Raw genomic sequence first — 25,145 nt, 5'->3', positions numbered from 1 at the left:
AATACATGGTATAAACATGACCAAAAAGGAGTACTCTCCTTAGTGCTCTATGTTCCTAGCTTACTGAGCAATACAGAATGAGAGATTGGTCCATTTTCTTCTTGTTATGCTTCATGGGGAAAATGGTCTTTATTCAGCAGTTCATTCAGTGTGTGTGGGGTTTTGCCTTTGAAATATTTACTTTGAAAGGCTCATAATCTGCAGGAATTCATGTGAAACATTATCGCCGTCGAACACTTGAAAGGAAAACACACATTGGTAAATTAAAATATTCAGGGGGAACATGCACAAGGCGTGTTTCTGGTGGGAACAGAAGGAGGGGGTGAGTATCTTAATCTCCTGTCATTTATTTGCCTTTTCCGTTATGAAAATGCTCTCTCGGTGCAGCCCTCTGTACTGTCCTCTACCGCAGTGAAAGTGCCCTTAGTTGTGTTCCATGTGTACAGTCTTAGGGGAAAAAAGGGAAAAAATAAATACATAAATAAATAAATAAATACAAATCTAGAACCTTAAAGGGTTCTTCGGCTGTCCCCATAGGAGAACCATTTGAATAACCCTTTTTGGTTCCATGTACAACCCTTTCTACAGAGGCTTCTACCTGGAACCAAAAAGGGTTCTACCTGGAGCCAAAAAAGGTTATCCTATGGGGACAGCTGAAGAACCCTTTTTTCTAAGACTGTAAGGGAGAAAAGGATGTTTGATATTAACATGCCGCAAAACAAGTGAAACTACAAATAAAACATATCGGTGACATGAGATTAAACCACACACCTACAAGCACAGGCAAACCACTGCTCTTGATTACCCTGCTCAAAACCCCAGCCATTAAAAGTAGGCTGTGAATTCTCCCTTTACCATGTGTTGACCTAGGGATCTTATCAGGATCTCTCCTTCAAAGATGTAAGGCCTTAGTATCCAGGACACTCCCACTCTCTTACTGGAAAGTCAATCATCTGATCACATCCTGTGGCGACTCCCCTCTACCACCACTGGGAAATCCACAACAGAAAGCCTGCCTTTCAGCGTGGCGGTCGTATGCAAACACTGGTTGCCTTATCTGGTCCATGCAGAGAGCTGAATTGGAGGGAGCCATGGGCAACCGTAATGAGACACAACAACAACAACCAAAGCTGCTGCCACAGTTTACCAATTAAAACACTGCAGGTCTACAAGCATAATCCTCATGCCCCCTAGGGTTAACTTCTCACAGTGCTAGGATGCAAAAAGATTGGGAACTTCAAACAGCTTTATGGTTGATCCTCCTGCAGACTCATGAATATTCAAATTTGATGTTGATATTCTTCTTAAATCTTATATTTTTTTGGAGAGCCCATTTACAGTAGGTTACGTAATGGTCTGCTGTTTTATAGTAAATCCGCTCCGCCGGATCATTGGAGATCGTATGTGTGTGTGTGTGTGTGTGTGTGTGTGTGTGTGTGTGTGTGTGTGTGTGTGTGTGTGTGTGTGTGTGTGTGTGTGTGTTCGTTCATGCCCATGATCTTTAAACTCTGAATGAAGGTTTCTAGCACCGTAAAACTGAATTATGATTCAGAAAGAGCCCATGGTTGTTCACTTGAGAAAGAACACCAACTCCATATAAATATGTCCTCAGATGTAAATGATGTTGCAGATATCATGCAGAGGCGTCCATGCACTGTTCAGTCTTTCACCTTTTCATTATGTCAACAGATCTGTCACCCATCAACTGTCTCCATACTGAAAGTTGGACATACAGAATCAGTATGTTGCCTAAAAGAAAAGCTGAACTATTAAATCAATGAGGTAGCTTGCACCTAAGGATGTTCAGGAGCCCGCGTCCCGGGTGGTCTAAGGCACTGCATCGCAGTGCTAGCTGTGCCACCAGAGATTCTGGGTTCGAGCCCAGGCTCTGTCGTAGCCGGCCGCGACCGGGAGGCCCATGGGGTGGCGCACAATTGGCCCAGCGTCGTCTGGGTTAGGGAGGGTTTGGCCGGCAGGGATATCCTTGTCTCATCGCGCACTAGCGACTCCTGTGGTGGGCCGGGCGCAGTGCACGCTGACCAGGTCGCCAGGTGTACGGTGTTTCCTCCGACACATTGGTGCGGCTGGCTTCCGGGTTGGATGTGCATTGTGTCAAGAAGCAGCACGGCTTGGCTGGGTTGTGTTTCGGAGGACGCATGGCTCTCGACCTTCGCCTCTCCCGAGTCCGTACGTGTAACGGCAGCCTTCCTTCTCTTCAAGAGAAGAGGAGGTGTAGCAGGGATCGGACCAACACGCAGCGTAGCCAGTGCTCAACATGTTTAATTAAACGATAAACAGAGAACACTTACAAATACAAAATAACAAAAAGTGGCAAACCGATACAGTCCTAGCTGGTGCAGAGAAAACACAGAGACAGGAAACAACCACGCACAAACCCCAACACAAAACAAGCCACCTATATATGATTCCCAATCAGAGACAACACAAAACATCTGCCTCTGATTGAGAACCATATTAGGCCAAACATAGAAACAGACAAACTAGACACACAACATAGAATGCCCACCCAGCTCACGTCCTGACCAACACTAAAACAAGCAAAACACACAAGAACTATGGTCAGAACGTGACAGTACGAGGTTGAAGTGATGAGACAAGACTGTAACTACTAATTGGATACCATGAAATTGGGGAGAAAAAAGGGGTAAACATTTTTTTTATAATAAAAGAATGTTCAAGAGCATACTGTACTATGGAATAACAAAATATATATCGTACCAAATTAAACTTTTTACTTTATACATTCTTCAGCCCTTTGCTTCTGTTATGGGCTTGTATTCACAAAGTGTCTCAGAGAAAATCTAATCAACAATATCTACCTTTTGAGCGATGTGTGCAGACTCCAGTTGGCATCAACTATGGCTTGTAGTTTCTCATATTCAGCCGGTTTATACTGAGCTTCCAAGGCCGTCCTTCACCAGTAGAGTCAGTTTCTCTATATCAATGAAAGGAAGCATCAAACTACAAGATAGAGCTGTGTTCTAGTAAGCATTGAGCATGTGAAAAGTGCATTAACTATCAATCACTCAATCAACTGTGAATTCTTAGGTCAGGTGTTATTTATGCTGATGACAGAAGAGGAAGGAAGTGAGACAGAAACGGCACATCCTCTGTCTTCAACTGCATCCCAAATGGCATCTTATTCCCCATGTAGTGCAATACTTTTGGCCACTACTTAGGGAATGGGGTGCCATTTGGGACGCAGCCTTCGTGATGAGATATATCCTATAGGGAGCAGGAAGGAGAGAGGGAGGAAACAAACTGGCCATGTCAGACAGGCGGGTCCTGACTAGTTCAGCTGGGACTGCATGAGACAGGTGAATAAACACGAAGCATGCTGCTGCTACTGACAACGCAGATATAAAGGTCCTGGCAGACGGTTATGAGGTGAGTGAGTCTAGAGGAAAGAGCAGTAAGCATTGGTTCAGATTGGAGCTGAGCTGACTTACCTAAATATTTTGATCGGTTGCTGGTTATAAAGCCATGTAGGTCTCTTCCACTCATAGCTTCTCATCTGTTTATCAATAGTACATGTGATTTAAACAAGGAATTTGAGGTAACACTTTACATTAATTTACCCCGTATACCTGTGTGATAGTAACACAGTTATTACTCTTGTGACAACACTGTAGTAATATGTTATGTATTATTACAACATTGTAATCACACATCATTTTGTCAAGTAAAATCAGCCAGGAGGAAAAAATGAATATGTAAATAGGAAGGTTCGTTAAAGTTTGAGAGAAAGGTCACCACACCACCTACCTGCTGTTGCTTTAATCAGTTTAGGCCTATTCTAAGGATTAACATTTACATTAAAGAACTTAATGGGAAAAACCACTATCACTCAATTTCTCCCAAAACAGCCTATTCAACATTCAGGGTCTAAGAGGTTATAGAAATAACCTCTGAATTCTCATCAGGGCCCAGTTTTTCAAACGCAATCTGTCTGGATTTCGCCTATCGGATAGGATTAAATGCATAGAAATAGAATGAATAGAATGGATGAATCATTGACTTGAATGGGGACTCTCGTTCTATTCGTTCTATTTCTATGCATTTAATCCTATCCGACGGGCGAAATTCAGATAACTTTAGAAAAACTGGTCCCAGGCCTTCTGTGCATGAAAGTGTCTGTGCATGAAAGTGTCTGTGCATGAAAGTTAACAACAGATGGTACACTGTAAACAGAGTGTGGAACTGTAAACAGACGTGCCCGAATATCACTTGGGTTAATCTAATGTGGAATATCCTCTTAAATACATTTAGAATTCATCATGTAAATGACTTGTAATATAAAAATTCTGGTGTACTTTATTATGGTAAATTACACTCAGTAAAAAAGCGAATTGATACAGTTTCAATCCCTATCATAACCTAAGCAAAACTGATAAGTGGAGGCTGACATCAAATTACATTTAAAGTAGAAATCAATTTAACATGGTAGGACTGTGGGAGGGCGTTGAGGAAAGAGCCAAAGGGAATAATAATTCATGCTGAAGTGTATTGAGGTTTCTCTACATTGTTTTGGATTAATTCCATCCATACCTAAAGTGTGGAAGATATTTTTCACAATAGAGCATCAATGTCCATATCAGTGACCCATGCAGAGAGTGAGTTACAGTATAGGATTACATATAGCTGAGAGGAAGGACGATATGAAGCGAGAGGGTTTACTCCGCCCAAAATCCGTCCACGAAAATAATATCACGAAGTAAGGCATCTTTGTATGGAGATCAATGAGAGAGTGTTGAATTTGGTCAACAGAAAATGTAATTGCTAATTTGCTACGTCAGGATTATTTGATCGAATAGAAGATTCGTAAGGGTTAGGTTGTTGTTGCGAATGCACTGATATAACTGCACTGATATAATTGGACGCACGTGGCAACTTCTGAAAAAAACTTTATATTGGAGCATGTTGTTCACATGTGTATCTGCCCTCGGACTGGCTAGAATGGTCCAGCTGATCTCGCCTCCTCCCGCCCGCCTTCCATCTTTGATGACATATAGGCCTATTTCCATTGTTAGAGCGGTCACGCAACTATTTTGTCAATATAATACAACATCTTTTCTTATACAGTGGCAAAATTGGTCATCGAACTTGATCTGATCGTCATCTAAGTCACAACAATAGACCAACATAGTGTGCTTAAACTAATAACACACAAATGATTGTATTTTTCTTGTCTATATTGAATACATCATTGAAACATAGGTTGGGGAAAGTATGTGAACCCCTAGGCTAATGACTTCTCCAAAAGCTAATTGGAGTCAGGAGTCAGCTAACCTGGAGTCCAATCAATGAGACGAGATTGGAGATGTTGGTTAGAGCTGCCTTGCCCTATAAAAAACACTCACAAAATTTGAATTTGCTATTCACAAGAAGCATTGCATGATGTGAACCATACCTCAAACAAAATAAATCTCAGAAGACCTAGGATTAAGAATTGTTGACTTGCATGAAGCTGGGAAGGGTTACAAAAGTATCTCTAAAAGCCTTGATGTTCATCAGTCCATGGTAAGACAAATTGTCTGTAAATGGACAAAGTTCAGCACTGTTGCTACTCTCCCTAGGAGTGGCCGTCCTGCAATGATGACTGCAAGAGAACAGCGCAGAATGTTCAATGAGGTTAAGAAGAATCCTAGAGTGTCAGCTGAAGATTTACAGAAATCCCTGGAACATGCTAACATCTCTGTTGACGGGTCTACGATACGTAAAACACTAAACAAGAATGGTGTTCATGCGAGGACACCACGGAGAAGCCACTGCTGTCCAAAAAAAACATTGCTGCACGTCTGAAGTTTACAAAAGTGCACCTGGATGTTCCACAGCGCTACTGGCAAAATATTCTGTGGAGAGATAAAACTACAGTTGAGTTGTTTGGAAGGAACACAACACTATGTGTGGAGAAAAAAAGGCACAGCTCACCAACATCAAAACCTCATCCCAACTGTAAAGTATGGTGGAGGGAGCATCATGGTTTGGGGCTGCTTTGCTGCCTCAGGGCCTGGACAGCTTGCTATCATCGACGTAAAAATGAATTCCCAAGTTTATCAAGACATTTTGCAGGAGAATGTTAGGCTATCTGTCCGCCAATTGAAGCTCAACAGAAGTTGGGTGATGCAACAGGAAAACCTTCCAAAAACAACAAAGTAAATCAACAACATAAGAAAATACATCTTCTGGAGTGGCCCAGTCTGTAACGGCTTTCTTCTGTGGACGAAGGAGAAGACCAAAGCGCAGCGTGGTAATTGTCCATAATGTTTGATTAAAGACAATAAATGTGAACACTACAAAATACAAAACAACAAATGTGAAAAAACGGGAAAACTAGACACACAACATAGAATGCCAACTCAGCTCACGTCCTGACCAACACTAAAACAAAGAAAACACAAAAGAACTATGGTCAGAACGTGACAGTACCCCCCCCCCTCCCCCCAAGGTGCGGACTCCGGCCGCAAAACCTGAACCTATAGGGGAGGGTCTGGGTGGGCATCTGCCATGAAGCCGGCTCAACGCGTCTGGTCTCCAGTGCGTCTCCTCGGGCTGGCATACATGGCACCAGCCTTACGCATGGTGTCCCCGGTTCGCCAACACAGCCCAGTGCGGGTTATTCCACCTCCCCGCACTGGTCGGGCTACGGGGAGCATTCAACCAGGTAAGGTTGGGCAGGCCGCCAGCCATGACCTGCCAGTGCCGTCAGCCAGCCATGACCTGCCAGGGCCGTCAGCCAGCCATGACCTGCCAGAGCCGTCAGCCAGCCATGACCTGCCAGAGCCGTCAGCCAGCCATGACCTGCCAGAGCCGTCAGCCAGCCATGACCTGCCAGAGCCGTCACTCAGTCCGGAGCTGCCCCTCAGTCCGGAGCTGCCCCTCAGTCCGGAGCTGCCCCTCAGTCCGGTGCTGCCCCTCAGTCCGGTGTTGCCCCTTAGTCCGGTGCTGCCCCTTAATCCAGTGGGGTTAATATGGTGGGTAGCCATTAGGAGGAGGCCACGGAAGCGGGGATTAACTATGGTGGGGTGGGGACCACGTCCAGAGCCAGAGCCGCCACCGTGGACAGATGCCCACCCAAACCCTCCCCTATAGGTTCAGGTTTTGCGGCTGGAGTCCGCACCTTGGGGGGGGGGGGGGGGGTACTGTCACGTTCCTGACATTATTTCCTTTGTTTTGTCTTTGTCTAGTATGGTCAGGGCGTGAGTTGGGGTGGGCATTCTATGTTATGTGTTTCTATGTTGGGTTCATTCAACTAGCCTGATATGGTTCTCAATCAGGGGCAGGTGTTTTACGTTTCCTCTGATTGAGAACCTTATTAAGGTACGCTTGTTTGTGGGTGATTGTTCCTGTGTCAGTGTTTGTGCCACACGGGACTGTTTTCGTTCGTTTCGTTTATTTAATTTGTGTGTTCAGGTTCAGGTCTGTTCACGTCGTTTATTGTTTTGTAGTTTGTTTAAGAGTTTTTCCGTCTTCGGCTTTCTTAAATAAACAAATATGTATTCAACCCACGCTGCGTTTTGGTCCGATCCATGCTCCTCTTCAGACGAGGAGGAAAACGACCGTTACATTTATGAAGTAAAGTTTATAAGGAAGGTGCACACAGGTTGAAACTTTTTCTTTAGGTGACAGACAGTGACACATGGAAAGACAGTGACACACTCAATATCGCCTTGCAAACTCTTGCCTGCATCTTGATGATCTACGGTGTAATCATTAGTCTAACAGTCGCAAACGAGAATTCCTTTTGGAGAAATCCAGGTATGTTTATCCCCGTTTCGTTCGTGTTGGCTTCTGTTTAAGAAACGTTTTACAACAGAATCGGCGGAATGAATACACCCCTGATCACACATAAACACAGTTCACATTCATACCAGTCACGTTGTATTCCTTTATAAAAAAAAATATTTTTGAATCTTTTACTTTTACCCCTTTTTCTCCCTGTAACGCTCTGGGCGTAGTGGGTGCGAAGTCAGGCGCAGGAAGCAGAGAGTACAGGGTAGTGCTATTTATTGCACACACGGCGAACATAAGCCACCCCACGAAACACAGGGCGCACACAAAACAAATGCCCCAAACACGGGGACTCAAACAGTCCGGAGAAAAACCCACGAACGAAACACGTCAACATCGAACGTGCTCAGAGCAACACAAAACAATCCCGCACAAAGAGCAGGCGGGCCTACTGGCTAACATAGCCCGACTAATCAGCCTACACACAAAACAGGTGAAACCAATAAACAGAAAGGGGAAAAAAGGGATCAGTGGCAGCTAGTAGGCCGGTGACAACGACCGCCGAGCGCCACCCGAACAGGAAGGGGAGCCACCTTTGGTAGGAGTCGTGTCACTCCCCAATTGGTAGCTACAGTCTTGTCTCATCGCTGCAACTCCCGTATCAACTCGGGAGAGGCGAAGGTCGAGAGCCGTGCATCCTCCGAAACACGACCCAACCAAGCCACACTGCTTCTTGACACAATGCCCGCTTAACCCAGAAGCCAGCCACACCAATGTGTCGGAGGAAACATCGTACACCTGGCGACCGTGTCAGCGTATATGCACCCGGCCCACCACAGGAGTCACTAGAGCGCAATGGGACAAGATCATCCCTGCCGGCCAAACCCTCCCAATAACCCAGACAATGCTGGGACAATTGTGCGCCGCCCCAACTAGGATCTCTAGTGGCACAGCTAGCACTGCGATGTAATGCCTTAGACCACGGCGCCACTCGGGAGGCCTCCACGTTGTATTCCTTCTCGCGTTTATGCGCTTTCCTCCTCTCACCTTTTTCCTTCGCTTGTGGACTCCAATGCACAACACATCAGCTGTATGTGATCAGCCGAAAAAACCTTTCCAAGCCAAACCATATCATAACCCCTACACACAGCCCACATCGTTGTCACCATTTTTGCTAAAGTAATGTCATAGTTAACATAGCTAATAGAACTATCATGTTAGTAAACCCGCTACAAACACGCAGTAACGTTACAGTGTACAGTCAGTAAAAGTTAAATAAGCAGTTTAGCAGTTACACTGGCGGACCTCGGTGGCAATGAATTTGTAAAACCAAAAGCTTACCTTGACTTGGAAGAGTTCCAGTGTTGTGTTGCATAGTCATAGCCAGCTAGCTGACAAAGCATCCCTTTGTTTGAGCTGGGTGTTTGAGTAGTGTAAATTAGCTAGCTAGCTACATTTGCTAGCTCAGTAAGTGAAAGTGAAAAAAAATGACAAAATATAGCTCTCTTGCTTCTCCTTCATTTTTTAAGCATTTAATTTATTTAACTATTCTTTCTCTCTCTTTGAGTCAACTACTCACTACATTTTATGCACTGCAGTGCTAGTTTGCTGTAGCTTATGCTTTCAGTACTAGATTAATTCTCTGATCCTTTGATTGGGTGGACAAAATGTCAGTTCATGCTGCAAGAGCTGTGATAGGTTGGAGGACATCCTCCAGAAGTTGCCATAATTACTGTGTACGTCTATGGAAGGGGGTGAGAACCATGAGCCTCCTAGGTTTTGAATTGAAGCCATTGTACCCAGAGGAGGATGGAAGCTAGCTGTCCTCCGGCTACACCATGGTGCTCTCTACAGAGTGCTGTTAAGGCTACTGTAGACCTCATTGCAAAACAATGTGTTTTTAATCAATTATTTGGTGACGTAAATATATTTCATAAAGATTTAAAAAGTGAAAAAGGATAACCTTTTAAATGTTTTACTATTTTATTTGTATGAAATTCAGTGAGGAGGATGGTCTTCCCCTTCCTCTTCTGAGGCGCCTCCACTGGTACGACTGTTTTGTTCTGTTCACATTAATTAATTCGCAATAACAGTGTTGGTATTCTAAGCCAAACTGCTATTCAGTATTTTTGTTTGCATGCATGAATAACTAGGCTACTACTTTCAGCATTGAGTTTGCATTATTTTGGTAAGACAGCTGTGTGTACGGCTGCATTCACATAGGCTGTTTGTATGTAATATGTTAATTACCCTATCTAACTTGTAGCTTATGTTCACTACGAAAATGGCCTTGCTTTAGGGCGTTGTCCTTTGTGCTGATACAGCGCAGCGGTGATTGGCAGACTCAATAGCCTTTGTTTTCCTAATGACTGCCTCGCCTGGTTCACCAACTATTTTGCAGACAGAGTTCAGGGTGTCAAATCGGAGGGCATGTTGTCCGGACCACAGGGTTCAATTCTCGGGCCGACTCTTTTCTCTGTATATATCAATGATGTCGCTCTTGCTGTGGGCGATTCCCTGATCCACCTCTACGCAGACAACACCATTCTGTATACTTCTTGCCCTTCCTTGGACATTGTGCTAACTAACCTCCAAACGAGCTTCAATGCCATACAACACTCCTTCCGCGGCCTCCAACTGCTCTTAAACCCTAGTAAAACCAAATGCATGCTTTTCAACCGTTCGCTGCCCGCACCCGCCCGCCCGACTAGCATCACCACCCTGGACGGTTCCGACCTACAATATGTGGACAACTATAAATACCTAGGTGTCTGGCTAGACTGTAAACTCTCCTTCCAGACTCATATTAAACATCTCCAATCCAAAATCAAATCTAGAATCGGCTTTCTATTTCGCAACAAAGCCTCCTTCACTCACGCCACCAAACTTACCCTAGTAAAACTGACTATCCTACCGATCCTCGACTTCGGCGATGTCATCTACAAAATAGCTTCCAATACTCTACTCAGCAAACTGGATGCAGTCTATCCCAGTGCCATCCGTTTTGTTAGCAAATCACCTTATACCACCCACCACTGCGACCTGTATGCTCTAGTCGGCTGGCCCTCGTTACATATTCGTCGCCAGACCCACTGGCTCCAGGTCATCTATAAGTCTATGCTAGGTAAAGCTCCGCCTTATCTCAGTTCACTGGTCACGATAACAACACCCAACCGTAGCACACGTTCTAGCAGGTATATCGCACTGATCATCCCCAAAGCCAACACCTCATTTGGCCGCCTTTCCTTCCAGTTCTCTGCTGCCTGTGACTGGAACGAATTGCAAAGATCACTGAAGTTGGATATTTTTATTTCCCTCACCAACTTTAAACATCAACTATCTGAGCAGCTAACCGATCGCTGCAGCTGTACATAGTCCATCTGTAAATAGCCCACCCAATCTACCTACCTCATCCCCATACTGTTTTTATTTTATTTACTTTTCTGCTCTTTTGCACACCAGTATCTCTACTTGCACATCATCATCTGCTCATTTATCACTCCAGTGTTAATCTGCTAAATTGTAATTATTCGCTCCTATGGCCTATTTATTGCCTACCTCCTCATGCCTTTTGCACACACTGTATATAGACTTTCTTTTTTCTACTGTGTCATTGACTTGTTTATTGTGTTATTGGCTTGTTTATTGTTTACTCCATGTGTAACTCTGTGTTGTTGTCTGTGTCACACTGCTTTGCTTTATCTTGGCCAGGTCGCAGTTGCAAATGAGAACTTGTTCTCAACTAGCCTACCTGGTTAAATAAAGGTGAAATAAAAATAAAAATAAAAATTGGTGCGAAATTTGTAGCCTTCCCGCCAATTTAAACAGCCCCCTATATAATTTTATCCTGGTGCCGGTTCTGGGTGTTAATTAGTAGGCTGATACCCCATTTTATGGACCCAAGATCCCTATGTAAGAATGTACATTGCAATTTGAATGTTCAATATACATAGTAGTATGGCAATTATGAAGTCTAATACATCCACAGTGCAATTTCAACTGATTTGTCCTATTTTGCCAAATTAACTAATTATTGTTAAAAAATAATTATATAACAACTTTGCAAACTTTTTAAGCATTATATTGTCCAAATATTGCATTTTTACACTATTTGTATCCGTTTGCATCAGTGTCAATACGGGACTTTTATTTTGAAGGCAAACCGCAAACGCTACTATTGTGACTAATCGTTATTGTGGTTAGCTTAGGTGGCTCTGGCAGTGCTTGGAGCTGCTGAAAACAACTCATCTGCAGATTACTTGCTTTTCTGTATGGAACACAGGAGGATGGTGGCACCTTATGGGGAGGACGAGATCGTGGTAATGGCTGTAGTGTAGTGGAATCCGTGTTATGGTATCAAATACATCAAACACATGTGTTCTTTTGACCATCTTAATATTTTATTTTTATTGGCCAGTCTGAGATATGGCTTTTTCTTTGCAACTCTGCCTAGAAGGGCAGCATCCCTGAGTCAACTCTTCACTGTTGATGTTGAGACTGGTGTTTTGCAGGTACTATTTAATGAAGCTGCCAGTTGAGGACTTGTGAGGCTTCTCTTTCTCAAACTAGACACTTTAATGTACTTGTCCTCTTGCTCAGTTGTGGACCGGGGCCTCCCTCAGCCAGTTTGTGCTGTTCTGTGAAAGGAGTAGTACACAGCGTTCTACCAGATCTTCAGTTTCTTGGCAATTTCTCTCATGGAATAGCCTTCATTTCTCAGAACAAGAATAGACTAATGAGTTACAGAAGAATGTCCTTTGTTTCTGGCCATTTTGAGCCTGTAATCGAACCCCCAAAATGCTGATGCTCCAGATACTCAACTAGTCTAAAGAAGGCCAGTTTTATTGCTTCTTTAATCAGCACAACAGTTTTCAGCCGTGCTAACGTAATTGCGAAAGGCTTTTCTAATGACCAATTAACCTTTTAAAATGATCAACTTTGAATAGCTAACACACCGTGCCATTGGAACACAGGTTGCTGATAATGATGATGCTGATAACACAGGTTGCTGGTAATGGTTGCTGATAATGGGCCTCTGTACGCCTATGTAGATATTCCATAAAAAATCTGCCATTTCCAGCTACAATAGTCATTTACAACATTAACAATGTCTACACTGTATTTCTGATCAATTTGATGTTATTTTAATGGACCAAAAAATGTGCTTTTCTTTCAAAAACAAGGACATATCTAAGTAACCCAAACTTTTGAACAGTAGTGTATGTGCTGTTCTACCCCCAGCAGCCTCCTGTGGAGTAGGCAATATTTATTATTAGGCCAACTCCTGAACAAGATAAATGTATGTTTTACACCGCTGTATAGGCTACTGTATGAATCAATTTATGTGTAACTTTGGGTGGATATGACACAAAACAGACTACCCTACATAAAGGTCAGTGGAAGCTGGTGGGAGTAGCTATAGGAGGACAGGTTCATTGTAAGCATGTGGTTTCCATATGCTTGTTGTGTTTGATACAGTTCCTTGTATTGCATTCCAACCATTACAACGTCCTCCTATAGCTCCTCCCACTAGCCTCCACTGATAAAGGTGCAGAAAGGGACTGACAATGGTAAACAATTTACTAAATGATTATGGTATCCTGCTTAACAAAATGTGTAACCAAGGAAACTGTTTTTCCCTTACCATTGGTTTATTCAACCAAGCGAGTCTCCAGTGAAACGCCCTCTTTTACAAACTAGACCCAATGAGTACTGAAACTGCAAACCTACAGCGAGGTGACGTCATGCATACTCGTATTCCTTTGGCGTGGAAGTGGAGAGGGAAGAAGGGATCTTGTTCTTGACTATGGAGGCGAGTTACACTGCATGGGACTAGGTGCGGACTTGTAGAGGTGCTACTTCCATGCTGATTAAGTTACATGTTCCAATGTGGATCCACGCCAAAACACAGCGATCACAATAATACTCCTTAAGGTACAGGCTCGTTTTCATTCATTCTGAAAGCATGGAGAAAATCTGTAAAAATTAAAACATCTGCAGGCTGAAGGTCTGCACTAGACAAGCTACTATTTAAGTCCTAAATTCATTTATTTTTTTTACTATACAAACAGTGCAGCATGTGTTGTTTATGTCCTGCTTTTGCCATAGCCTATACATAGCAAGCAAGGACCTTAATGCAAACTAATCTTTCTCTTGTGACTGATTCACTACCACGCACACCTCTGAGGGTCATTCACTGGGTATTGAGTGTGCACTTGATACATTGTAGCCGAAACTTTTGATTTGTCCATTATTGTATCTTGTGGACGGTACATGAAGTGTTACTTTTTGTAGGATTTATGACTCTGAGGTCGAAATGCACCCGTAGAAAATGAATAGGCAGGTGATTTTAGTTTGTGGGAATCTGAGGAATGCGAGGATTAGGGGCGGAGATTCATGCTCTTCACTTCTTAATTTTCTCACGTTTATTTAGGTTTAAACTCACGACTGTACTCAATTATCTTACCTGGTCTAACAGTCACTATATTTGCCATTGGCGTTGATGCTTATTTTTCCCATTCTCAAATTACGTAGCCAGATGAAAATGTTGTACAGTTCTGCACCAATTTCGAACCAAAACGACATTTTTTTGGTCACGCTAGAGAGTGACTCCCGTCCCTTAAATGTCGCTTAATTTAAGTTATAGGCCTAATAGTTGTAGACCGATCTAACATTGATACAATGTATTTGAGATTGACAATACTTGTGCTTTTATCGTCCGGTAAACAGTTTCGTGTTTTAATATCAGCTAGTAATAAAGAAGAAAAAAATCAGCTAGACTACTTCACGTGTCCCATAGCCGTTTTCTGGATTCATGCAAATCAAGGCAAACCACGTTTGAGCAGATTGATACTAGGCAACTCGACAGAAGAGTGAAGTCGTGTCAGTCTGAAGGCCGTGTGTACGGTTATTTAACATCAGTAGCCTATTAAAGTGTAAGGAACAAGGCAAGGGTTTAAGTGTGCCTTTTCTTTTCCCAAGCGCGCGCTATTGCCTAGATGTCTCGGTGGAATCACCGTGTCCTACTCAGGATAGATAGCAGGAAAACGGTTCCCTACAATTGCGATGCCAAGCTAGCCTACTCGATCTCTTTTGAAGGCTCCACGTTTTCTTTTCATTAGTTTATTTAAAATGAACCAATAGCAGTGTTCACAAATATCTGAACTAAATCCTCCATAGGAATGAGGGACGGCAGCCCACAACGTTTAGAGAGAAAATGCTTTCATTATCAATATCACTGATGTTGATATTTCAAATAACTCAAACCATATAGGAGTAGCCTGCTGTGCCATCGTCATACTTTGTCGTTCACAAGACCGGTATATCCTTACACCGCTGCCTTGCATTGGAAGTCCTTTACAAGGACATATGCACTATGCAGAAATAGATTGGCATATGTGACTGAGACCAGTACAACTGCCTCTGGACACTTGTATATGATTAGAACATATTCTTACATCTCACAACATGTACATGAAGGCATCGAAAAGGAATTTCCTTGGTTGTCACTGCATAGGTTTGGGAAACACTGCATAGGTTTTGTGTTTGGGCTATTTGTTATGGAGATTTGATGGACAGCTGTATCAAATAGTTATTTGTTCAGTTCTGCCATTTATCAAATCACTTTATGTCCAGTTGGTGACCTCTGCACTCTTTGGGGTGCAGCACTGTGTTCAAAATAACCCTTTGGTTATTATAAGGAATTGTTTCTCACCGTGGTCCTCTTCCAATCCTTCTCCATGTTTCCTCTTGTGTTGAAAAGTATTATGTATGTTTGCCTGGTCATCTATTGGTGTCAATGATAATAGAATTGAACATGGCATTGATGTAGCATACTATAATATCATCAGCAACATAAATATCAGGAACATCTCTAGTCTCCAAACCTGGGTCTATTTGCTTTTAGAGGCTAGCTCTCGACATACCTAGCCCTAAACTGTACAGTAGCTGACTAGGTGGTGGAGGTGATATTTGAGGTCACAATTGTGCACAATACTCTGAGTACAATACTCTGAGTCAGTGTGCTCTCGCCCCCCCCAGATGCACTATGCAATGCTCCTCGTGATTCACATTACCCAAGCCACAGTCCCAACAGCTGACATCTATTGAAGGAATTCACTTAATCTAAAAACATGAAGATTTCTCATGAGGTATTGCAGCAAAGGCTCCAGATAAAACCCTTTTGTGCAAGTGTTCTGGTATGGAGAATGTAGTTTTGCTCTTGCAGTGCATAAATGGTGAGGAGTTTTTTGTTTTTGTGTGGTTTTGCTCCTTCGTGGCACAATGGGAGACAATCACAAAATGTCTTATTGGAGTCCATAGGAGATGGTGCAAATCTTGTTTGAATAGTCTGACCCCATGAGAGTTTCTGCCCCTCACTCTGCTCCTTATCTGGGTATAGTTGCAATCAATTAATGCACTGTACTCCTATGTTGTTGTCAGAGCTTTTTGGCTGCAGATGAAGGCTGCTTTGCTTGCGTGGTGTGTTGGGAACAAATGCTGCTGTTCTAGTCTGAGTCTGCACAAACACAGCCAACTTCTGTCTTAAATGGCACCCTATTCCCTTAGTACACAACTTTTGACCAGAGCCTTATGGGCCCTGGCCAAAAGTGGAGCACTATATAGGGAATAGGGCGCCATTTGGAACTCAACCTGCGTACTGCCTGCGAAAGACCATTTTTTAAATCTCTGTTTTGGTGCAATTATTTTGAACCCATGCTCATGTCAGATTCTGTTTAACAGGAGCTGACATCAGGCAGATGAATAGTTCAGCTGTTCTTAGACGCCCCTTCTTGATAAGTCATTCTCTATTGCTGCTCAGACAGACAGTAGCACTGCAAAGCTCAGCTCACTCTGCTACATATCTAGGGCCCTATAAAATCAGTTAACGAAATTCGGGATTTTTTATATATTTTTTCTCAGTTTTTGTTTTTCCAGAATTTCACTCTCAATTAACATTGTTTTGGACTTAGAACAACCAATTGATGTTCAACCACTTCACGAGACAATTTTTGAGGTCTGGGAAAAATTGAAGAAGTTTAGATTTTTGGGTGCAGTTACCCTTTTAATCCAACTGTGCACCAGGAAGAGACCATTATTTGGGTAAGTGCTGTAGCACTCATGTGATTGCAGAGTTTGCAAAACAAATGGCCACTGGATTAATGCAAATAACATAGTCAAAAGTCATGCGGTATATGTAGGTATTAGGGTGGGTTTTGGGATGCTTCCTCCATTACTTTACTGCCTCTGTGGCTCAGTGGCTGGTCTCATCACTGAATCACAATATCCATTAAAAGACTGGGTATCCATCAGGAGCTGCTATTACCCTTCTGCTTTAGGATCCCTCTTTTTCTTTCCATCCCACATTTGCACGGTGTGGTCTAAAGATTGTTAGCCTACTCCTTGAGGACGACCACAAGTCGTAGACTAGAGAAATTCCACGTTGAGCCTGTAATATCGATCCCTGTTTTATCACATGGGAGACAGACTTTTCTGGGCATAGACGGAACTGTGAGCAGAACATATTTTAACCGGTGACCTTGTCAACAGAGTGAGAGGAGACAAACCAACACATGAACGTTTGAACTGCATGACCCAACTAAACTGGATAGTATTTTAATAAATACCAGGCATATTGCTGAATCTAGGCTAGTGCCCTATTAGATTTAATGCTAGCATTCATGAGTTGTACTGTATATAAAAATCAAGGTAATTAAAGGATCATGTTCCACATGCAGTGTGCAGTTCTTCTACTATGGGCTGTGTCGGTTGTGGTACAGTGAAATGATTTGGTGAGGCCTGTGCGCCTGCCTGCCGCTCTGCTGATCTTACTGGATATATAGATAAATTCCTGAAAGAACTCCAGATTTCATGCTTTGGGTGGATCCTGGGTGGCTGAAGATAATGAACACAAAGCATGTCAGCGCTTTGAGAGATTAGGCACACAGTAGATTTTTGTCCAGTGAAATAGCCGTCCATAGTCCTGGCACATTGAGTAAGAAAGACCAGCGGCTCTCCACTCTCCAGCCTTGTGCTTGCTATGTGGAGTGGATAGCAGTGAATGGGAAAGAGCCATTTTAATTTCAGTGTGAATTGCTCCAGATGTGGCTCACTCGCTAGAAGAGAGTATTTTCTTTTAACTCCTAATCCTACCTGCAGTTTTACCTCAACGGGGAAGAGCAGGATGGCATATTGTTGAATATTTCAAAGACAAAGTGCTTGTTACTGTATCACTCCGGGGTGCCCGCTCTCTTGTTACGAGAGGCAGAAGCCTGAAGGGGACAGGCCGTCTCCCCGCTGAGCACATTTGCCTAACAAACAAGGCCTCCAGAGAATTCCGCAGCAGTCTGAGCATTGGATGACTTAACATAACCTGGCATGACTCCGTGTGATGAATGGACAATTGTTAATCCTAATGTCAAATCGCCGTAAGTAATACACATTCAGCTGTGTCCAAAATGGCCAGTGGTTTTGTTGTTTTGTCGGTATAGATGTTTTCCTTCTTCGAGAACCCTATAGTTAGATGTATCACCTAGCCTCACTATTCAGTGGTGCGCTGACTCTTTGTGAAATACTACTCGCTGGTTCTGGTGAAATACTACACGTGTCGTATCGGTTGTCGTCCCAGAGTGGTGTGCAGGCACGCTTGGGTGGCGGATTTGGTTTGAGGTAGCCTTGCTTTGTCATACGCCAAAATCACATCGTTATCACGCCTTCCAATTTTTTTTGTATTTATTGAAACTGAAAGTGGTGAAGTTCCGCTGGTAAAGTCAAACGTCACAACACGTTCTAAACTGCTCTGGTGACAAACACACTTTTTGCCTCCGTACGTCCACATGGCTGCTTGGCTGCGCTTTGCTACCACCGTAAATATCTTGAAGATTATTTTGTTATTGTAAGGACCCAAACAATGGAGGCAGTTGGAGAACCTATTCAAGTAAGTAAATACATTTAGAAAATGTTCGATGTATTACAGTTTACCGGACATTATGAAAAGATTCTCTTGTTCCAGTCCGTAGAGGAGAGAAACCGAGGACAGAGATAATAGCAACATAATATCCAGTGCTGTCTAATTTAATTATAATGAAGCCTGTTTCTTTTTTATGTATTCTGTCCTCAGATGTGGAAAGCTGTGAAAGCCTGTGTTTTGTAGATGAAGATGGTGGTCCCAAGAGACTAATGGCGTATTTCCATACAGGATTTACCCCAGTATTTTACTTAAAAGGCTCAGACTTTTCTGTTTCCATCTACACGGGCCGTCACCTGTTTCTCACTGGGCCGTGGCTCCGCCGGGCCTGCTCTCACTTGGGGCCAAAGCCAGGCCACTGGTACTTTTCATCTGGCATTTCTATAGCAATGGCGAACTGTGAATTTTAACGCCTTCTCACAAAGCAACTATATATAAAATGGAGAACACCAGCGTATTCGTGAGAGTCCTTAGTGTTGCTATTAGTTTTGTAGGCCAAACCGTTCGGAGACTACAGACGTTTTTTTTGAAAATACAGTTTTTTTTGGTGATGTCTCATGGCATGACAAACACCGCTGCACCCCGGCTACCTTCCACTGCAGATGCGGAAGGCCGACAGAGGCGGATGCGGTGGATTGAGATGCAGCCCATGCAAAAAAAAAAATTATATCTTTAGCTTATCCTAACGGTTTTGATGGGGATTTTTTATATATATTTTTTAAGGACACTTCAATTGACACAAAGAGAGGAAAGGGTGCTGTTTTCTGTTCTCAAGTGAACATTTCATTTTTGTCTAGTTGTAAGATATCCAATCTGTTTTATTTGATTGTCACTCTGTCTCAGTATATCAGCTATCTTAATCCATTTGGTAGCTTATCTTATGGCATGCATCGCCAATGCAGCCATAGGCCTACAGTATGATGGGATTACTGGCTTTATGGGCATCTGTCATCTGAAGCAGAGAATAGCTGAAGTCACACATTGTTTACAAGTTGAGCTATATGTTCTCAAGTTGAAATGATACCAGTAGGCAATGTATGAGGCTAACCATATAACACATTTTGTACATTCCTTTTATGTGCTGGTATAGAGTACCAGTCAGAAGTTTGGACACACCTACTCATTCAAGGGTTTCTCATTATGTGTGCTCTTTTTTTTTTACATTGTTGAATAAGAGTGAAGACACAAACTATGAAATAACACATATGGAATCATGTAGTAACCAAAGAAGTGTTAAACAAATCAAAATATATTTTACGTTCTTCAAAGTAGCCACTCTTTGCCTTGACAGCTTTGCACAAGCTTGGCATTCTCGCAACCAGCTTCATGAGGTAGTCACCTGGAATGCATTTCAAGTTACAGATGTGCATTAAGTTAATTTGTGGAATTTCTTTCCTTAATGCGTTTGAGCCAATCAGTTGTGACAAGGTAGTGGTGGTATACAGAAGATAGCCCTGTTTGGTAAAAGACCAAGTCGATATTATGGCAAGAACAGCTCAAATAAGCAAAGAGAAACGACAGTCCATCATTACTTTAAGACATGAAGGTCAGTCAATACGGAACATTTCAAGAACTTTGAAAGTTTCTTCAAGTGCAGTTGCAAAACTATCAAGCGCTATGATGAAACTAGCTCCCATGAGTACCGCCACAGAAAAGGAAGGCCCAGAGTTACCTCTGCTGCAGAGGATAAGTTCATTAGAGTTACCAGCCTCAGATTGCAACCCAAATAATTGCTTCAGAGTTCAAGTGACAGACACATCTCAACATCAACTGTTCAGAGGAGACTGGGTGAATCAGGCCTTCATGGCTGAATTGCTGCAAAGAAACTACTACTTAAGGACACCAAGAAGAGACTTGCTTTGGCCAAGAAACAAGAGCAATGGACATTAGACTGGTGTAAATCTGTCCTTTTTTGGTCTGTCCAAATGTGAGATTTTTGGTTTCAACCGCCATGTCTTTGTGAGACGCATAGTAGGTGAACGGATGATCTCCGCATGTGTGGTTCCCACTGTGAAGCATGGAGGTGGTGGTGTGGGGATGCTTTGCTGGTGACCCTGTTGGTGATTTATTTTGAATTCAAGGCACACTTAACCAGCATGGCTACCACAGCATTATGCAGCGATACGCCATCCCAGCTGGTTTGCTTTTAGTGGGACTATCAATTGTTTTTCAACATGACCAAAAACACACCTCCAGGCTGTGTAAGGGCTATTTGACCAAGGAGTGTGATGCAGTGCTGCATCAGATGACCTGGCCTCCACAATCACCCGACCTCAATTCAATTGAGATGGTTTGGGATGAGTTGGCCTGCTGAGTGAAGGAAAAGCAGCCAACAAAACCCTCACCATATGTGGGAACTCCTTCAAGACTTTTGGAAAAGCATTCCTCATGAAGCTGGTTGTGAGACTGCCTTGATGACAGCTTTGCACACTTTGGCAAAGGGTGGCTACTTTGAAGAATCTCAAATATAAAATATTTTGATTTGTTTAAAACATGATTCCATATGTTTTGATGTCTTCAATATTACTCTACAATGTAGAAAATAGTCAAAATAAAGAAAAACCTTTGAATGAGTAGGTGTGTCATTTTGACTGGTACTGTATATAAAATTGTTTAGTGCAAATCCAACCCTTGTAATTTAGGTACAGCATGAAAATAAGGAGATGACAATTAGGTTACAGGAGATTAGCATTACAGGTAACATATGAGTTCCCATAGTAGATAGTCCAGGGGTTACCCTACGAAGTCCGGAGCCTGCTGGTTTTCTGTTCTTCCTGACAATTGCATCCACCTGCTGTCCCAGATCTAAATCGGTCCCTGATTAGAGGGGAACAATGTGGGGGGGAAGCAGTGGAACTGGCTTCGAGGTCCAGAGTTGAGTTTGATGGAGATAGTTGCTCTATCACTGACCCTGGATGAGCTAGAAACATATTATTATTATTATTTTATTTATTTATTATTTTCTCCCCTTTTCTCCCCAATTTTCCGTGGTATCCAATCGCTAGTAATTACTATCTTGTCTCATCGCTACAACTCCCGTACGGGCTCGGGAGAGACGAAGGTCGAAAGCCATGCGTCCTCCGAAGCACAACCCAACCAAGCCGCACTGCTTCTTAACACAGCGCGCCTCCAACCCGGAAGCCAGCCGCACCAATGTGTCGGAGGAAACACCGTGCACCCGCCCCCCTCGGTTAGCGCGCACTGCGCCCGGCCCGCCACAGGAGTCGCTGGAGCGCGATGAGACAAGGATATCCCTACCGGCCAAACCCTCCCTAACCCGGACGACGCTATGCCAATTGTGCGTCGCCCCACGGACCTCCCGGTCGCGGCCGGCTGCGACAGAGCCTGGGCGCGAACCCAGAGACACTGCGATGCAGTGCTCTAGACCACTGCGCCACCCGGGAGGCCCGTAGATACATATTATTGACCGAAAAGAGTAAAGGTCAATAATATGTGACCAAGACAAAGGAGATGCAAGACAAAGGAGACAAAGGAGATGATTGTGGACTACAGGAAAAAGAGGACCGAGCACGCCCCCATTCTCATTGACGGGGCTGTGGTGGAGTAGGTTGAGAGCTTCAAGTTCCTTGGTGTCCACATCACTAACAAACTAACATGATTCAAGCACATCAAGACAGTCGTAAAGAGGGCACAACAAATCCTATTGCTCCTCAGGAGACTGAAAAGATTTGGCATGGGTCCTCAGATCCTCAATGTTCTACAGCTGCACCATCGAGAGCATCCTGGTTGCATCACTGCCTGGCATGGCAACTGCTCGGCCTCCGATCGCAAGTCACTACAGAGGGTAGTGCGTACGGCCCAGTACATCACTGGGGCCAAGCTTCCTGCCATCCAGGACCTCTATACCAGGCGGTGTCAGAGGAAGGCCCTAAAATTGTCAGACTCCAGCCACCCTAGTCATAGACTGTTTTCTCTGCTACCGCACGGCAAGCGATACCGGAGCATCAAGTCTAGGTCCAATAGGCTTCTAAATAGCTTATACCCCCAAGCCATAAGACTCCTGAACATCTAGTCAAATGGCTACCCAGACTATTTGCATTGCCCCACTCTCCCCCTCTTTTACACCGCTGCTATTCTCTGTTATCTATGCATAGTCACTTTAATAACTCTACCTACATGTAGATATTACCTCATCTAACCGGTGTCCCCGCACATTGACTCTGTACCGGTACCCCCGTGTATATTGTCTCGCTATTGTTAATTTACTGCTGCTCTTTAAGTACTTTTATTTACTTTTATTTCTTATCTGTATATATTTTTTAAACTGCATTGTTGGTTAGGGGCTCATAAGTAAGCATTTCACTAAGGTCTACTACACCTGTTGTATTCGGCGCATGTGACTAATAACATTTTATTTTGAAGCCACAACTTCACCGGAGAGCCGTTTTGAACCTAAAAAACAAGTTCAAAGAAATGCCTTCTCAAATGTGAACTTTCTTGTGCCTTAATATCAAACTTGTATGCCGTCTGTAAATACGAATAAAGTTGTTAAATTACGAGCCTAGTTTGTTTAGCCACAGAAAAAGTCAGCAGCCTTCCCGCTAGCCATGATTGGCTGAGATAATGAGTGGGCTGGACATGCCGAGAGATGAGTTTGATGTGACGGACTACTTTCTGGAGGACGATCGTGCCATGCTGAATCTCTCTGACTTTGAAAATGAATCAGTCTGCCGTGAAGCTTTCATACATGTGTACGGGTAAGAATCTAAGATGGAACCTTTGTCATAGCTAGCGAAAGTAAACCAATCGGTTTGTATTGCTAGTTAAAGCTTGCTGTTAGATAGTCAGCTGGAGTTAGATGGCTGGCTTGCTAACGTTACTCTGTGGATTGGGATTTTAGTTCATTTTTTAAATTTTGCTGCATAAGACCGAATCCAGGTGGTGAGTCACATGCTGTTTTTATTAAAATTGTTGCCTTTATAATCGTGAGAGAAATGTAACTATCTTGTAGCTTACAAGGTTAGATTACTTTTCTCAAAACGAACATCCATTGTGGCTAGCTATTTCTTGTCTTTCATGCAGCAAAATATCACTCCAGAAAAAAATCTAATTTTAAAATATTGATATGGCCAGCATTGTAAACTGTTAGGTTTAAGGTGATATAGGTTAGGTGATGGTTTGAGGTGATGGCATCTCCCCTATGTCAGGAACCTATATATTCTCCTCAAGCCATGTGGACTGATGTCGGAGGCTTATGCAGGCTGCGGAGGCTCCAAGTCTAAAACTGCAAAAGTGTATAAGCCAACCTTAAATCACAAGCCAACCTGCAGGATCCCTACGCCTCACCTGCTTCCATCGTGGCCATTCCAAAAGCAAATAAGAAGATTCACTTGTTAAATGTCAAGCAATTTCAAAGTGCTGTGTGTTTGATAATTAACTTCAGTGAAAGGGGTTGAGCCATTGAAACAGTTCCAGTACATGACATTTATATTGGCATTTCATCAGATGCTATTATGTACTTTTATTTTATTTTTTACAGTGGTTGGTTTTAAGATCTAGTGTTCATGTTGAGCTAGAATACACCCATCAGAAGCTTGTAACTTGATAAAGACGTGTGGCTCACAGTCTTGATAAAGACGTGTGGCTCACGGTCTTGATAAAGTGATAAGATCAAAGCTGATGAATTTTGAGCCTTGAGCGTCGACAAATCAGACATTTCCACTGCACATTCTTCTCTCCAGGTTTTCCCTTTCCAGGACAAAGTTCTGACATGATCCTGGAAGCAGAGAACAGTCCCGAAATAACCTGCAATTTACTCCCTCTGTGTAATGTCAGAGAAAGTTGACAACTCAACTATGGCCATTGGCCACTATGCTAACAGCTATATACTGTATAATGTCAGGCTGTCGACCCATTAAAAGGGCAGATTTTCCACCAGTTTTACTATTGAATATATCACTGGCGAGAAGGGCCTCATATCAGCCCTTTTCACTCCAACTGCTTTGCCAAAACCTCTATTTGGATCATGTAGTTAAAGGGCCAGTGCAGTCTAAATGCGTTTTTTTCTCTCGGGTGTTTTATATCCTATTGTACAACAGCTGATAAACAGATTTTTTTTCTTTCTCAGTGTTATTTCCTGATAGTTGCTGGTTGAAATTACAATCTACACAGGATCTTCTAATCAGCAGGTTTTGCATGTGTGGAATTTCAGCGTGCCTGGTGACATCACCTGGTGGTAGATAAGTTAAAGGTCCAATGCAGCCATTTATATCTCAATATCAAATCATTTCTGGGTAACAATTAAGTACCTTACTGTGCTTGTTTTTAAATTTAAAATGGTAAAAAAAAATAGCTTCTTAGTAAATGTCAATTTTCTCAAGCAAGAATTTTGCTAGGACTGTGAGTGAGGAGGGGGAAACTGAAAACTAGTTGTTATTGGCAGAGCGGTTTGGAGCTTTCGTTCTGT

At 43.0% G+C, this 25,145-nt stretch overlaps 1 protein-coding gene and 1 pseudogene across 6 annotated transcripts in view; one reads left to right on the top strand and one right to left on the bottom strand.

The window, feature by feature from the left end:
* LOC139547125 (coiled-coil domain-containing protein 148-like) overlaps positions 1–9,155 on the bottom strand; it is a 51,102-nt pseudogene extending 41,947 nt beyond the window's left edge.
* A 4,393-nt stretch (positions 9,156–13,548) lies between these two features.
* LOC139546934 (plakophilin-4-like) overlaps positions 13,549–25,145 on the top strand; it is a 123,795-nt gene continuing 112,198 nt past the window's right edge. For all 6 annotated transcript variants that reach the window (XM_071355919.1, XM_071355917.1, XM_071355916.1 and 3 more), the window contains exon 1: positions 13,549–13,686. The gene's annotated coding sequence lies outside the window, so the exon portion shown is untranslated. The remainder of the gene's footprint in view (positions 13,687–25,145) is intronic.

The sequence above is a fragment of the Salvelinus alpinus genome, chromosome 20, assembly GCF_045679555.1.
Source record: "Salvelinus alpinus chromosome 20, SLU_Salpinus.1, whole genome shotgun sequence".
Lineage (NCBI taxonomy): Eukaryota > Metazoa > Chordata > Actinopteri > Salmoniformes > Salmonidae > Salvelinus > Salvelinus alpinus.
This window is presented reverse-complemented; position numbering and strand designations above follow the sequence as displayed.